Below are 17,726 nucleotides of genomic sequence, written 5' to 3'. Positions count from 1 at the left end.
TTGAGACCCCACGGAGTATAGCCTGCCAGGCTCCTCTGTCCATGGGATTCTCCAGGCAAGAATCCTGGAGTGCATAGCCATGCTCTTGTCCAGGGGATCTTCCTGATCCAGGGATTGAACATGGGTCTCCTGCATTGCAGGCAAATTCTTTACCATCTGAGCCACCACGGAAGCTCAGGGTCACACATATTGCCTGAGCATATTTGTGGAGACCAGCCAGGGAGGTCTTCCCTCTGGACTACTGCCTAAGTAGCAGCTGTTTCTCTGAGAGAAGTGTCCCCTTCCCCCCACACACAGCTCACAGTCCCACCCATGAGGGAGCGGCTGAACTCCAGGCCACCCTCCCCGGTGGAAAACTGCTGTCATCACATTGGGCTCTCGGGAAGAGGGATGTGAGAAAAGCACCTGTTTCACAAGTTTGTGTGCCTATAACAGACTAGGTTAGAGAATGGGGGTCACCGACGAGATTTATCAAATGACAGAAAATGTTTTTCACGGTATTCTAACTAGATTATTCCCACAATCCAAAAGAAAACAATAGCATATGAATGAACCAGTGAATGAAAATCAAACATTCTCCAAGCAAAATGCCAGTGTTTAGACGTGCTGCCTCTGGAGAAGGAAATGGCAACCCACTCCAGTGTTCTTGCCTGGAGAATCCCAGGGACGGGGGAGCCTGGTGGGCTGCCGTCTATGGGGTCGCACAGAGTCAGACACGACTGAAGCAACTTAGCAGCAGCAGCAGACGTGCTGCCTAAGGTCTGCTGTTCCCCAACCCAAGGCTGCCACTTCAAACCAACACCAGGTCCCCTGTCCTTCAGGAAACCCTCTAAGATCCCTCCTACCTGGCAGAGCATACAGAACTCACACTTCAGCACTGCATTTCCCAGGGCCTGAGTAACTCAGGACAGAACAGGGTGCGTGGAGGGGACGGGGGGTGGTTCCAGGGGATGGGTGGGGGAGGCTGAAAGGGAAGAGTCCGACGGGAGCTCTGGGGCTCCCAGGGCTCTCTTCAGGCTGCCCCCTGAGAGGACAGCTGTGCTCTTTCTTCCTGGTCACCAGTGGGCAGCTCTTAGAACCCTCTGTGTGTGTATGTGTGTGTGTGTAGCATACACTCACACACAAATCTCCCGGGAACAAACAACAATTCTCAGTGTTCAAAGTCTACACATCATTTTTCAGTCTGCTGACTGCACTACAACCCTGCCCTCAATGGCAAGCAGAGCACACTAGTTTTTCCTTATTCATTCTTTGACTTCAAAGCCGTGCCTAAACATCTCTAGTTTGTATGAGACGATTTCTAGTACCACTCCTTTTATTACAACAGAGCTCACTGACCCCTGTATTCACTCCACATCTGAATATTCAGAGACCTCATCAAACCACTGCAAGTACTGACTGCCTTTCTTTATCTTGTCTGTGTGTGCTCACTTGTGTCTGACTCTTCATGACCCCATGGACAGCAGCCTCCCCAGGCTCCTCTGTCCATGAAATTTTCCATGCAAGAATACTGGAGTGAGTTGCCACTTCCTCCTGCAGGGGATCTTTCTGACCCAGGGATTGAACCTGCGACTCCTGCAATGGCAGGCAAATTCTTTACCACTACAGCTTAGATCTGATCCATTCTGAGGGATGGTGTGTGCCACCCTGAACACTGCAGGGAGACATCATTGTCGTCAGGTATTTATTAAATAAACAAGACCACTGGCAGCAGGTATAGCAAAGAGATATAGTTTCTTCCTTCAGGAGCCTAAAAATTTAGTGAAGAAGATACAGAAACAAAAAGACAATATGTATAATCACAATTACTATTAGCACTATGAAGAGAATGAAATGGTGAAATGATAGACAAGAAGGGAAACTCACTTAAGATATGGCAGTCAGGGAGAGCCTTTGTGATGAGATCACATATGAGCACTGAAGCATGCTGGGAAGAGTATTTTTTCAAAGGGAGCAGTGTGTGCAAAGGCCCTGTGGCAGGAAAAGTCTCAGCTCCTATGACGTTGGAGTGGTGGGCAGGGGCAGATTATGCAGGCCTAGAAGGTTATAGGGGCTTCCCAGATGGCACTAGTGGTAAAGAACTGGACTCTCAATGCAGGAGACTAAGAGCCATGGGTTTGATTCCTGGGTTGGGAAGATCCCCTGGAGGAGAGCATAGCAATCCACTCCAGTATTCTTGCCTGGGGAATCCCAAGGACAGAGGAGTCTGACAGGCTACAGTCCATGGGGTCTCAAAGATTTGGACATGACAGAAGCGATTTAGCAAGCACACACAGAAGGTTATAGTAGAAATTTGGGTTTTATTCAGAGAGCAGGGGGAATCCATTGAAGGGTGTTAAGCTGAAAAGTTAAATCATTCAATTTATGTTTAAGAAAGATTACTCTAGCTGCTTTGTGGAAAACAGACCAAAGATGGACAAAAAGTTCTATTCAGATCCTCCCTGAGTGGGGTATGGGAGTGGGTGGAGAGTAGTTCTTCATGCTACAAATATCTGTTCATCTTCTAGCCATGGAAACGGTCTTAGCTTAGAATGAGTGTTGCCACACAACTCCCTTCCTCCTCCACACTCTCACCTCTCCTCCTCTCTCCCTCTCCTTCTCCCCCCCCCACTTCCCCACTTTCTCAGATTACCTTCCTCCCCACCTTTTCCCTCCAATCCTCTCCTCTTTTGTCTCCATTTGACCCTTGTCTAAAGTCTTTGAATCATTTTCAGTCCATGTAATATTTTTAACATCATGTGTGACTAATGTTCCAATAAAACTAATACCACAGTAAAGCTGAAGTATGTAAAATTTTGCTCCTTTTAAAATTCTATTGATGAAAGAGTTGTCATGCTTCATCTACCCTCTGGAGAACAGTTAACATTTCTGGATAGTTTATCCTCAGTTATCTACCTGCCCTGTTTAAATCACTTTATGTGGCATGGAACACAGGCATGTGTAGATTCAGGTAGAGGTGGTTCAAATCCCTGAGCCTTAAATATTACCTCTGTGACTTAAAGCAACTTCTCTGAGCCTCCAAGACCTTAATGACATAAAGAGAACAGTAACTTCACTGGTGGCTCAGAGAGTAAAGAATTTACCTGCAATGCAGGAGACCTGGGTTCAATCCCTGGGTCAGGAAGATCCCCTGGAGAAGGGAATGGCTACCCATTCCAGTATTTCAGCCTGGAGAATTTCATGGACAGGGCAGCCTGGCAGGCTATAGTCCATGGGGTTGCAAAGAGTTGGACATGACTGAGCAACTAACACTTATATCACACTTACAGAATGTAAAAATTAAGTAGAAATGGTATATAAATCATCTAACATCATATTGCTTAATATGTGGTGATTAATACTGTACAGGCAAATATCAGGCAAATATTGTGTAGAACTTTTGGCTCCTAAAAGTTCAAATTTTTCCATTTGTTTCTGCCTACTATCTGCTCTCCCTACCTTCGTGAATTTAATTCCACTTCCACTTTCTTTTTTTTCATTTATTTGTCCTGTGCTGTTGTGATCTTCTTCCCCCACTCCCTCTCTAAGCTCCCACGGCCTCAGTGAAGACACGTGAGGGGGAGAACTTGTGCCGCTGTTTCCCTGAACAGCCCTGTTGACTAACTCCAGCCCATCCCCTTCCCAAGGTCTGCGGGCTCTGGGGTCCTGTATCAGAATATGAGTGATAATGGTGGAGAGACAGGTCGAGGATGAAGCCTGCTGGTGATCAGGAATTTGGGGTTATAGTCAAACTTGCAGTCATCCTAGGAATGTCAGGGTGGGATGAGATGGTACCTGGAGATGTCAGGCAACCTGGAGGCCCCTGCATATTTGCCCAGATCATCCAGGGCTGCCCGGTGAACCAGCATCTCTGGATTCCCAGTATGCTCTGTTTAGCTGCACAGAGTATCACTGGTTCCCAGACTGTCCTTATATTTTGAGGAGTCTTTGCACTACTTCTCCCTGGCAGTCAAGAATATAAACTTACTGAAGAGTTTTTGCATATTGTGACTTTCAGATTATCATATTTCAAAAAAAGTAGTTTATAGTTTCTTTATAACAAAATCCACTCAACCCCAAAGCTATAGTAACTTCAATAATTCAGAAGCTAATTCAAGATCTCCCAGTGAGCAGAATGATCATCATGAACATTCTTTTTTTGCTCTGTAGGTATAAATGCCAGTCTAGGGCAGTTCTGGTTAATAAAATGCCAGATTCATTTGCATACTACAATATCATTGTAATAATATTAAGAGTATCTAAACATGCTTACTACTGCCAATAAAAGTAAATTTATTTAGCTCAAGACCATTCTTCAAGCAGGAATAATAATAATGACAAATAATGTTAATTGCCAACACACAGTCACTATTGTTATACATGTCACTTTTTAAAGCATCCTATGTATTCACTCCAAACAGTCCTTGCAGTAGATACTATCATTATTCCCATTCTACAGATGAGGAAACTGACAAAGTTCACAAAACTAGTGAGTGCAGAATCAGGACTTCAATCCTAAAAAATCAGTCTCTAAGTTCTGCAACTACTGCTCTTTACTTCTCTTGTCCTTTCATTCAGAAATTGTCATTTTTAATGGATATATTTGGGAAAACATTTACTCACAGAGGTGGCTAAGGGATAACTATAGATCCAAATATTATACTTCACAATATGCTGTAGGCAAGTATAAATGTGAACCTGCTGAAAATGGAGAGAAGATCACAGGCTATTACTCTCTATTCATAAACATAGGTCCCACACAGGCTCCTTCCTCATGGACATGCCCAAGCTGGAGCCAGGAATGCTGAGCAAGGACCCTGCTACAGAGTGTGGACACAAAGATGTCTCAGCTCCACAGCAGCTGGGAGTGGGGGACACACACACAAGACACACACAGGGCCCTTCCATGGGGCAGACTCGTGTCTGATGGAAAGAAGAAGTGTTCATGCCTTCAGCAAATAGTTATTGCTTACCTACTATATGCCAGCATTGCTCTTTGCTCTTAGGGTTTCAGTTCAGTTCAGTTCAGTCGCTCAGTCGTGTCCGACTCTTTGTGACCCCATGAATCGCAGCACGCCAGGCCTCCCTGTCCATCACCAACTCCCGGAGTTCACTCAGACTCAGGTCCATTGAGTCAGTGATGCCATCCAGCCATCTCATCCTCTGTTGTCCCCTTCTCCTCCTGCCTCCAATCCCTCCCAGCATTGGAGTCTTTTCCAATGAGTCAACTCTTCGCATGAGGTGGCCAAAGTATTGGAGTTTCAGCTTTAGCATCATTCCTTCCAAAGAACACCCAGGACTGATCTCCTTCAGAATGGACTGGTTGGATCTCCTTGCAGTCCCAGGGACTCTCAAGAGTCTTCTCCAACACCACAGTTCAAAAGCATCAATTCTTCAGTGCTCAGCCTTCTTCACAGTCCAACCCTCACACCCATACATGACCACAGGAAAAACCATAGCCTTGACTACACGGACCTTTGTTGGCAAAGTAATGTCTCTGCTTTTTAATTTGGGTTGGTCATAACTTTCTTCCAAGGAGTAAGTGTCGTTTAATTTCATGGCTGCAATCACCATCTGCAGTGATTTTGGAGCCCCAGAAAATAAAGTCTGACACTGTTTCCACTGTTTCCCCATCTATTATCTGCCATGAAGTGATGGGACCAGATGCCATGATCTTCGTTTTCTGAATGTTGAGCTTTAAGCCAACTTTTTCACTCTCCTCTTTCACTTTCATCAAGAGGCTTTTGACTTCCTCTTCACTTTCTGCCTTAAGAGTGGTGTCATCTGCATATCTGAGGTGATTGATATTTCTCCTGGCAATCTTGATTCCAGCTTGTGCTTCTTCCAGCCCAGTGTTTCTCATGATGTACTCTGCATAGAAGTTAAATAAGCAGGGTGACAATATACAGCCTTGACGTACTCCTTTTTCTATTTGGAGCCAGTCTGTTGTTCCATGTCCAGTTCTAACTGTTGCTTCCTAACCTGCATATAGGTTTCTCAAGAGGCAGGTCAGGTGGTCTGGTATTCCCATCTCTTTCAGAATTTTCCAGTTTCTTGTGATCCACACAGTCAAAGGCTTTGGCATAGTCAATAAAGCAGAAATAGATGTTTTTCTGGAACTCTTGCTTTTCCATGATCCAGCAGATGTTGGCAATTTGATCTCTGGTTCCTCTGCCTTTTCTGAAACCAGCTTGAACATCAGGAAGTTCACGGTTCATGTATTGCTGAAGCCTGGCTTGGAGAATTTTGAGCATTACTTTATTAGCATGTGAGATGAGTACAATTGTGCGGTAGTTTGAGCATTCTTTGGCATTGTCTTTCTTTGGGATTGGAATGAAAACTGACCTTTTCCAGTCCTGTGGCCGCTGCTGAGTTTTCCAAATTTGCTGACATATTGAGTGCAGCACTTTCATAGCATCATCTTTCAGGATTTGAAATAGCTCCACTGGAATTCCATCATCTCCACTAACTTTGTTCATAGTGATGGTTTCTAAGGCCCACTTGACTTCACATTCCAGGATGTCTGGCTCTAGGTGAGTGATCACACCATCGTGATTATCTTGGTCGTGAAGATCTTTCTTAGGGTTTAACAGTAATTAAAATAGACCAAAACTCTTCAAGGCGTTTGTATTCTAGTGGAGAAGACAGACAATAGCATAATAAATAAGTAAAATACATTGTAGGCCAGATAATTTAAGTGCACAGGAGAAAAAATAAAGTAGGAGAAGCAGATAGAAACAATCGGGTGTAATTGAAAGTAATTGAAAGGTAGAAAGGGAGACCTTTGTGAGATGTGATTTGAGTTGCATAGAGCATCTTTTTGGGCTCTCTTTGCCCTAAAATGAAATTGCATCCCAAAGGATGATCATCTGAAGATTACAGTGTAAAAACAGTTATTGAATCTCTATCATTTCAGTCACTCAGAGTCAGAAAACATAAAACCACAAGTCAAAACAGAATTTTCACAGATTTACCTGGGAAAGAAACAGAAAAAAATGATCCCTCACACATTGAGTTGACCTCGTTTTCCTCTGTCTTCCATCTATTGATTGGGTCTACATGCTCTGCTTATTCACCCAAAGGATACATGAACCAAGATGACTGGTTGGAACATTAAAAATGACATTAACCATTTGCTTTTGCTTCCCAGTTCCAAAGGTTTGGTCTTTTTTTTTTTTTTTTTTTCACTTCATAGACTTTGGTGTCTATGCACACTTTGGTGTCATGCACACTTGGCTGTCATGCCAACCCAGACTCAGCTAAATGGTCAGGGGCAGGAACAAATTGCCTTTAGAATTTACAAAGCTCTACTGGAAGCAAGTACAATGTACAGCAGACACAGAGGAAGAAGCCTGTTGCAAGTTGAGGACGCCTGAGCCAGCTCTTGGCCATATGGATGGGCACAGAAGATGACATTCCTGCAGCAGCAACAAGGTCAAAGGCCTGGTGGTCAAGAGGGCTTAGTATGTGTGAGGAATCACACATCCTTCCTTGCTGCTGGCCGACACTGTACCCGCGAGAAGGCAGATCAGCACAGGACCAGCTTCCAAGGTGTTTAGGTCCTCCCCCATGGACTGTATAACCCATGGGGTTGCAAAGAGGCGGACAAGACTGAGTGACTTTCCTGCTGGTGCAGCATCTTAATTCCTTGTGTCCTGTGACTGGGTAGCACCTGAAGCTCAACAACTTCCGCAGCACTTTTACAGGGTGGAGAGAAAGTGAAAGTGTGAAAATGTTAGTCACTCAATTCTGTCTGAGCCACCAGGGGAGCTCCATGGGTGAAGAGAGGGAATCTGAGATACAAGATGAAGGACAAGTGGCCTTGCATGAGGACGCCATTTCCCCGCCACCTTCCCCTGTACACCTCCGCCTCTGAGCATTTGAGGGTGGGCTTTCCCTCTGGACCCCATGACAACAAAATTGCTAGTTTCGGCTTTATGGGGCAGTGGTGAGAGATGGTCCCTGCCAGTCAGGATGGAAACCATCATCAGGCCTCATCTGCCACGGGAGTCTGGGGCATCCTCCAGTGGCTGGTGGCCTGCTGCAGACCCCTCATAAGCACAAACAGGGGAATGACACGACCATACCCTTTCTGAGTTTTTTGAAAGTTGGAATAATAACATATATGAAAGTGCTTTGCAAACCTTAAAGTCTTTTGTTATCCCCCAGCCATAGATGGCTTAGTAATGTTTGCAGAATGAACAAGGGAAAGAAAGACAGACCAACCATGAAGGAATAAATTCCCTGTGCTCCCAGAAGGGCAGAATGAGAACCCTGAAACCCATTAGAAGAACTGATCACAATGATTTCATGGGCACCATCCAAAAAAATCAATGGAAATGACCTGAATCAGAGACTCTCTAAGCATCTTTCTGTGTGTCTATTTTATCCTGGAAGCTCTAACAAATAATTTTTTGCTTAGAAAAGCCAGCAGAAAGAAATCAGTCTGGGAGATATGTAACCACAGTTCAGCTCACTGAGTTTTTGAATTGAGAAGTTTAATAAAGCAGGGAATACCATATGCTGTGAAAATGTTCATGAGGACGTGAGGAAAGAAGCAATAAGCCAAAGAACCCAATAAACTGCTGAACAGGAAAAAGCATCTTATTCGGTTCAGTAAACCTGGCATCTTTGAGACTTTAAACTTCTTTTTTCTTCTGCTTGTGCTAGGGCAGTTTTCAATCAGCTGTTCCATATAAATATCAGAGTCTTTCAAGCTTATTTGTACTCTTTGCTTCAGTGATCCTGCAGACAATTTATCCTACACTGTTTATAAGGCTAAGTGAAATCCCCAGTTCTACCTGAATTCTTTTTCCCCCTCTAGGGATTTTACTGCCTCCAGGTTTGGGTTGCCTTCAACTTGTGAGAATAGTGTATTCCACTGCATCCTTGAGAGTCCCTTGGACAGCAAGGAGATCAAACCAGTCAATCCTAAAGGAAATCAGTCCTGAATATTCATTGGAAGGACTGATGCTGAAGCTGAAACTTCAATACTTTGGCCACCTGATGCGAAGAATGGACTCATTGGAAAAGACCCTGATGCTGGGCAAGATTGAAGGCAGAAAGAGAACCGGACGACAGAGGATGAGACGGTTGGGTGGCATCACCGACTCGATGGACAGGAGTTTGAGCAAGCTGTGGAAGCTGGTGATGGACAGGGAAGTCTGGCGTGCTGCAGTCCATGGGGTGGCAAAGAGTCGGACATGGCTGAGCGACTGAACTGAACTAAACTGAATCCTTTCTCCCCTTTCCTTTGGATGCTGTCCTTCATTAACCACAAAGGTTTCTCTTCTCCAGTGATTCCACTGGCTTCTTCAACTTCCTCTCAGGAACAAGCAGGCTCTCACTCAGGGACGTGTCTGCCATGTACTCAGAATCAGCAACACCTTCTGGCTTGTTCTTCTGCAGTCTGGGCTACTTCAAATTGTCTAACTATAATCCCAGCAAAGCCAGTGTCCTAGAGACATTCATCAGTTCAGTTTAGTTCAGTCTTGGAGAAGAGAATGGTAAATCACTTCAGTATTGTTGCCTTGAGAACCCCATGAACAGTATGAAGAGACACTCATACTCTAGTCGATAAAAGTTTCTCCACAGGGTCTGACTTTCGATTACACTGCCATGAGAACGTATTGGAGGAGGAAATTGATTTATGACATCAATATGCATGGTGCAGTCATTTGTGATAGAACTCACTACCTGATATATGAAAAACATTTAGAATGATCAGCTTTGTTATGGTGGTGGAACGGCTTTTTCTTACTCTTGGTACTACTTCTGTTCCAAAATATGACTAAATTATATCTGCATGCTAAGTCACTTCAGTCATGTCTGATTCTTTGGGACTCCATGGACTGTAGCCTGCCAGGCACTTCTGTCCGTGGGATTCTCCAGGCAAGAATACTGGAGTGGGTTGCCATTTCCTTCTCCGGGGGGTCTTCCCAACCCAGGAATTGAATCCAGGTCTCTTACACCTCCTGCATTGGCAGACAGGTTCTTTACCACCAGCGCCACCTGGGAAACATATCTAGAAATAGTTAACTCTACTCTTGATACCACTCTTTCCTTCTACATTAATGTCATGTTCAGCATATAAAATTTGACACAATAATTTAGGCCAAGAAATGTCATCATATATTAGGAGTAGCATTTTTTAAGGCTGTCCTGACATTGGAAGGACTGATGCTGAAGCTCCAATACTTTGGCCACCTGATGTGAAGAGCCAATTCATTGGAAAAGACCCAGATGCTGGGAAAGATTGAGGGCAGGAGAAAGGGACAACAGAGGATGAGATGGTTGGATGGCATCATCGACTCAATGGACATGAGTTTGAGCAAACTCCGGGATATAGTGAAGGACAGGGAAGCCTGGTGTGCTGTAGTCCATGGGGTCTTGAAGAGTTAGACACGACTTAGCGACTGAACTTCTCCTTAAAATACATTCTCTTATTTCCTGATCCTAACTTAAGTTAGGAGGAAGAGAGAAAATCGGAAGATTGTCAAGACCTTGATGTAAAAGATCATATACATCTTTTAGCTTTTCACTTAGATGTCAGCTCCTCCGTGGTCTTCTGTGACCCTCCCAGGCCAGGTGCGGTATCTCTTGTGGGTTTCATACTGTGCCCTGTTAGTAAATACATAGCACACATCACTGTATTAATTCATCTGTCTCCCCTCACACAAGATACTCTGAGTTTGCAAGTTACCCTCACAGCCCACAGCGGCAGATGAGGTCCCTCCATAAAGAGTCCACAAATAGCTAAGTGTCATCTAAGAAAAACAGAATTCAATTTCCCTCATGCTCATCAGTATTTTCATATAGAATTTATTTAAAGTAACAAACCAAATAAAGTTCATTTTAAAGTGTTTGCTTATGAGCTACACAACAACTCATAAAATAAGTGAAAATGGGAGAAAAACCTTAAATGGTTTCCCCAGTCACTTAACTGCATAAAGGCCAGGTTAGCCTCTTTCCAGTTTTTGCATTTCTCAATCTGCAGGCTCCCCAAGGCTTTGGATCTGTTCCTTCTAGCTTCTTTGGAGGCCAGAGGAGGAGTACACACTCCACTCCATGCCCTCGCTATGTACTGTGTGCCCCAGCTTCACTGATTCTCTTTCGGGTCCACTTTCTCTTTGTCAAAGGAAACTCTGTGACTCAGCAGTTTATAGTCTGCCTTCTTAAACAAGTAGTCCTTTTTGCTCAAAGCAAACATGATTAACCACTACCTACTACACAACAATTAACTTAGAAAAACACTGAACAGATCTCTGTATAATCAGGAAATAGCTGCCTATAATTCATACATAGCTAGAATTAAAATTTTTTTTCAGAGTGAGATGGCAATTCAGCCACACTTGGCCATGTTGTCATAGTGAATGCTATACTATAACAAAGAATTCCTCATAAAGGAAGTGTGCTACTCTGATTTCTTTCTCACAGGATAAAGATGCTATTTTACCAAAAATAATTTGTACCTTGGCATCTGGTACAATGCAAATTGATGAAAATATAAGACTCCATTAAAAATAAGGACATGAAAGCCTCTGGTTCACACAATATGCAAACTGAGAACTTTGGTGGATTTTAGAAACGTGGGCTTCAGGCTATGTTCTGAATGCATGGCAATAGGTTTTATAGTTGGTCTGTTCCTAATAGGTGTGAAAAACACACCCTGTGTAAACCCCCTTGTTGTTTACTGCAATCACAGTATACAGTTTATACTAAAGTTGTACCTCTTTGCACTTCCTCACAGTAGGAACACAGAAATCTGAAAGACTGGTAGCACTGATGATTCTTAAATACAGACTTAGAAGGTCTGCATATTTTAGGTCCCTGTTACATAGGTTCTGTGATTCATTAAACAGTTCTTCCGCATAGAAAGTAAAGAAGATGCAGACCCTGTCCTCAGGTGGCTCGCAGTCTGGTGGGGGTGGGCATGAGGGGAAGGAAAAAGGATAAAGAAGAAACAAACACAAGCTGAGTGTCTGCTGTGGGTCAGGCACTGTGTCCAATGTTATATATAATTTCACTTCATCGTCACAGTAACTCCATGTGGTTTCGATGACGAGCTCTGTTTGTCAGAGTAAGAAAGAGAGGCTCAGAGAGATCTGTGCCTTAAGATTACCATCCTGGTGGTGGCTGGCTGCAGAGCAAGGTGATAAGAGCTATAGGAGTCAGAGAAGGAGGCGGGCCCAGGTATCTGAGTGGTGATGATATCCTCAAGTTGGATAAGAAAACGGAAGGTGGGAAGAAGGTTTGCAAGGTTGGATATAATGAATCTATAAGATCCCGATTTTGATGTCTCTGTAGACGAGATCCTTGAGACGTTGAAAATACGGGTCTGGAGTTGACGGGAATGCCAGGCTGAAGGCATGAATGAGATCCCTAGGGGTTCTGGACAAATGGAGAATAGAGGAGGCTAACGACTGAACTTTGGGGTTAAAAGGCAAATAAAAGGTAATGAATCCACCACGAAGATAAAGCCGGAGTTGTGAGAAACACAAGGAACATGGTGCTGTGGAATAAAAGCTGTAGAGTAGAAGCAGGTGACCAAAGAGGGCTGCCTCAACTTTGACTTTCAGGATGAAAGGGCTTGGCTGTGTTATAGGGACCGAAAGAGTCTGATGGAGTGGAGAGGCAGAAGATGGACCGGAAAGGGGACAGTCTTCTCACACTGAATGGCAATATCCATCTAACATGGTTTGTCTTTTCATCCCTTCACCTCCAGACTCAGCAACAGGTTGTGTAAAGTGTCTCAGAAATGTTTGTTGAATGGCTGAATGAATGATTTAAATAATTAATGCTTAAAAGATCCCAGAGAAGATGGGAGGAAATGAAATGCAGAGTGCAGATGGTAGGGATCAACCCTGGTCAAGAGGGAGGGTCACCTCTTTCTTTCAAACTGGAATCACTAGCACTGGGCATGTTGCTGGAATAAAGAGACACTCAAATGTCTGTGGATGAAATGAAAGGAATTATATTAAGTGTGCTATCAAAACATAGCTTATCAGAGTTCCTTAATTTCACAGTTAGAAAATTCCATTAAAAATAAGTCTACTAAACTAAATTGAACTTTGATCATCAACAATGATTTTGTAGTGGATGTGCCATTAATGGGGCTTCCCTAATAGCTCAGCTGGTAAACAATCCGCCTGCATGGCAGGATCTGGTTTGATTCCCGGTTCAGGAAGATCCACTGGAGAAGGGATAGGCTACCCACTCCAGTATTCTTGAGCTTCCCTTGTGGCTCAGCTGGTAAAGAATCTGCCTGCAATGTGGGAGACCTGGGTTCGATCCCTGGGTTGGGAAGATCCCCTGGAGAAGAGAAAGGCTACCCATTGCAGTATTCTGGCCTGGAGAATTCCATGGACTGTCCACGGGGTCGCAAAGAGTCGTACATGGCTGAACGACTTTCACTTTCATATTCATGCCATTAATAAAAGGACCTTCTCTTGATTTTTCACCAAGAATGGAAGAAGCCTTCCTCGGTTGATGGTTTAACATTATGCTTGAAAGAGGAAACTGATGATTGAACATTGTAGAAATTATTTTCAAATATAAAGTAGATTCTCATGCTGCTGTAACATAGTCTGCATTCATGGATACATTAAAGATGAGATGCTTAAAAATAAGAATGAAATGTGGAAATCTGCTCTTCTAACTTGGTGTAAATCCAAAGGATGAGGATAGAGGCCCCAGGAAGAAAAGAGAGAGAATGTTAAGAAATTCTTTTAAAAATATAATCGTACAGGCCTAGAATCCCATTACTGCGTCAAAGGAATATCAACATGTAGCGAATTCAGAAATTTCTTTGGAGGCCTTACCTTTTCCATTTGTGTCCTCCAAGTGCCATCCAAGGCGACCAGGTAATCCTGCCCCTCCCCCAGATAAGAGCTCATGCTGCATCACACAGCTCTCTGTCACAGAAACACCAGCCCTCACAGCTCCCTGTGGATCTGAGCTCTCTTCTGCTGGAGAAGGGATAGGCTACCCACTCCAGTGTTCTTGGGCTTCCCTTGTGGCTCAGCTGGTAAAGAATTTGCCTGCAATGTGGGGGACCTGGGTTCAATCCCTGGGTTGGGAAGATCCCCTGGAGAAGGGATAGGCTACCCACCCCAGTATTCTTGAGCTTCCCTTGTGGCTCAGCTGGTAAAGAATCTGCCTGCAATGTGGGAGACCTGGGTTCGATCCCTGGGCTGGGAAGATCCCCTGGAGAAGGGAAAGGTTACCTTCTCCGGTATTCTGGCCTGGAGAATTCCATGGACTGTATAGTCCATGGGGCTGCAGAGAGTCAGACATAACTGAGCGACTTTCACTACTACTACTCTCTGACTTGGGAAGTCTGCATTTCCACACACACTGGCTTCTATATTCTACATGAAATAGCATTTCTATTCCTTGGCCAGGATTCCACTGACAGGAATGCAAAGCCAGCCATTTTCAAATGATGTGGCTATTCCCACAGGTTACAGAACACCAGAGAATTGTCACATGGTCCCAAATCATTCAGTGAATAAACTTGTTTTGCTCTGTTTCCAGTTTCCCAGTCAAGCAGCCATCTTTTCCCACTCCACTCCCGTCCCAACCAACATTTGGAAAATGTGTGTGTGTGTGCTTGGTCACTTCAGTTGTGTCCAACTCTTTGGAGCTTATGGACTGTAGCCCACCACGCTCCTCTGTGGGATTCTCCAGGTAAGAATACCAGAGTGGGTTGCCATGCCCTCCTCCAGAGGATCTTCCTGACCCGGGGAGTGAACCAGCATCTCCTGTGTCTTCTGCATTGAAGGAGAATTCATTACCGCTGAGCTACTGGGGAAGCCCAACTTGGATAATAAGAGATGAAAAAAGAATTTCCCGTCCTTCCATTCCCATTGTCCCTATGTGATCAACCAGAATTTGATAATTGCAATAACTTAGGAAACTACTGTTTTCTTCCTTGTCTGATCCAGTCTGCGTTACACTGACAGATAAATCTCCCAAATATATATTTTATTTATCACTTTGAAGCCTTGCTCAAGAATCTACAAGGGCTCCTGCTGCCTTCTGTATCAAGTCTTAATTCCTTTGTGCACCTTTGAGACCCTAAGAGTTTGAATCCATTCCAGTTCCAGTTCAGTCGCTCAGTTGTGTCCGACTCTTTGCGACCCCATGAACCGCAGCACACCAGGCCTTCCTGTCCACCATCAACTCCCGGAGTCTATCCAAACCCATGTCCATTGAGTTGGTAATGCCATCCAACCATCTCATCCTCTGTCATCCCCTTCTCCTCCTGCCCTCAATCTTTCCCAGCATCAGGGTCTTTTCAAATGAGTCCGCTCTTCCCATCAAGTGGCCAAAGTATTGGAGTTTCAGCTTCAACATCAGTCCTTCCAATGAACATCCAAGACTGATCTCCTTTAGGATGGACTGGTTGGATCTCCTTGCAGTCCAAGGGACTCTCAAGAGTCTTCTCCAACACCACAGTTCAAAAGCATCAATTCTTCGGTGCTCAGCTTTCTTTATAGTCCAACTCTCACATCCATACATGACCACTGGAAAAACCATAGCCTTGACTAGACAGACCTTTGTTGGCAAAGTAATGTCTCTGCTTTTCAATATGCTGTCTAGGTTGGTCATAACTTTCCTTCCAAGAAATGTGTCTTAATTTCATGACTGCAATCACCATCTGCAGTGATTTTGGAGCCCAGAAAAATAAAGTCAGCCACTGCTTCCACTCTTTCCCCATCTATTTGCCATGAAATGATGAGACTGGATGCCATGATCTTAGTTTTATGAATGTTGAGCTTTAAACCAATTTTTTCACTCTCTTTCACTTTCATTAAGAGTCTCTTTAGTTCTTCTTCACTTTCTGCCATAAGGGTGGTGTCATCTGCATATCTGAGGTTATTGATATTTCTCCCGGAAATCTTGATTCCAGCTTGTGTTTGCCAGTTATTTATATTTCTGTCCTCCCAGGGCCCCATCCTCGAGAACAGAACCATTTTCCTCTCTGCTATTGGAAGCCTGCTGCTGCTGCTGCTAAGTCACTTCAGTCGTGTCCGACTCTGTGTGACCCCATAGACGGCAGCCTACCAGGCTCCCCCGTCCCTGGGATTCTCCAGGCAAGAACACTGGAGCGGGTTGCCATTTCCTTCTCCAATGCATGAAAGTGAAAAGTGAAAATGAAGTCGCTCAGTCATGTCTGACTCCTAGCGACCCCATGGACTGCAGCCTGCCAGGCTCCTCTGTCCACGGCATTTGCCATGCAGGAGTACTGGAGTAGGTTGCCATTGCCTTCTCCGTGTTGGAAGCCTAGCCTGTCCTGTCTCCACTCGCCTAACAGTTGATACGACAGAGGGGACGACAGAGGATCTGTCCGTCTCCAACTCCTCAACTCTTTCTGCATCCCCTCTCAGGACCAAGTTAAGCTCTGTGTCTTGCAGGGTTGTCCAACTCTTTCAGTCTTCCAGGAAGACTGATGGGCAGTCTTCCTGCCAGGAGCAGACAAAGTCAAGCTAGGCAATCCTAGGAAGGAGGTAGGTACTTAACGGTGCTTTGTTAGGAAATATGCCTTAAGTTCCTTTCTGTGTTTCCTACATAACTGAGCGAAGAGCAAGGCAAGTAGTCAACGTACACACTTACTCAGCTCTTGACTGCACAGTGTGCACCTGTCCTTCAGTTCCCATGGTGCTTTGAATGTCAGCAGCTGGAGAACCAGTTGCTACATTTTTATTACAAACCCAGCTGTCCCATTACATCTTTAGCAAATGCAGATCTATGACTGGTTGAGTCAGATAAACTTTTATATTCAGTGCTAACTACAATTTAATGTTTGCCTCTGACAGGTTTCACTGTTTTCTCAGATTGGTGCATTTGGGGTGTAATCTTTGTTCTATTTTATTTATTTTTCTTTTTTAATTTCTAAATTTTATATTGGGGGATAGTTGATTTATAATGTGTTTCAGGTGTACAGAAAGGTGATTCAGTTATACGTATACATATATCCATTCTTTTTAAGGTTCTTTTTTCCATATGGGTTATTACAGAATATGGAGTAGAGTTTCCTAAATGTGATAAAAAGCTAATGAGAAGTAATGATGGGGGAGCTAAGGTTGTGGAAACATTAAGCTTTGGTCATCCCCAGCTCCTTTCTGTCATCTGCGACCTGGGCTAAATTCATGTCCTCAGGTTGCCTCAAAGTCTTTCTATGACTTCGTTTAGTGCCTGTTTAACTCTTCAGACTCATTTAGGAGAGACACAACTGACGTGGAAAGAATTGGGACACCAGACTCTTTGTTTAACTTTCAAGTTACATATCTTCCTTCCTCAGATGCTTACAGAAGTTCCAGGCCTTTCGTAGATTCTCCTCAGTCTGTTTCTTCAATCATTTCAAATATTAGAATTAGCTTCCCCCTGGGTTTTTATTCTAAATGTTAATGATACATTAACAGAAGAACCAGAGATAAATAACATTTATATTTTTGGTTTTCTGTGATTATTTATGTCTCTGCCTTCAGAATGAAATCATTTCCTTCCTGCATCATTAGAAGGCTGAATTTAGGTAACTGAGTATGGCTGTGGACCTAAGCAAGATTTCAAAACAGAAAAAGGATCTCACAGCTGACCATGCCTGTCTCCACAGTCATTACAAGTCTGTCTTCATTGAATGCTAGCCCTGTGCACCCAGGAAACTGTATATGCCTCCTTCAAAACCCAGTTCAAATGTCTTTCTGTGAAGTCTCCTCTAGCTTAAGCAGACAGAGCCGGGCCTC

This window comes from Ovis aries, chromosome 10 (genome assembly GCF_016772045.2).
Source record: "Ovis aries strain OAR_USU_Benz2616 breed Rambouillet chromosome 10, ARS-UI_Ramb_v3.0, whole genome shotgun sequence".
Classification (NCBI taxonomy): domain Eukaryota; kingdom Metazoa; phylum Chordata; class Mammalia; order Artiodactyla; family Bovidae; genus Ovis; species Ovis aries.
Note: the sequence above shows the minus strand (reverse complement) of the source record.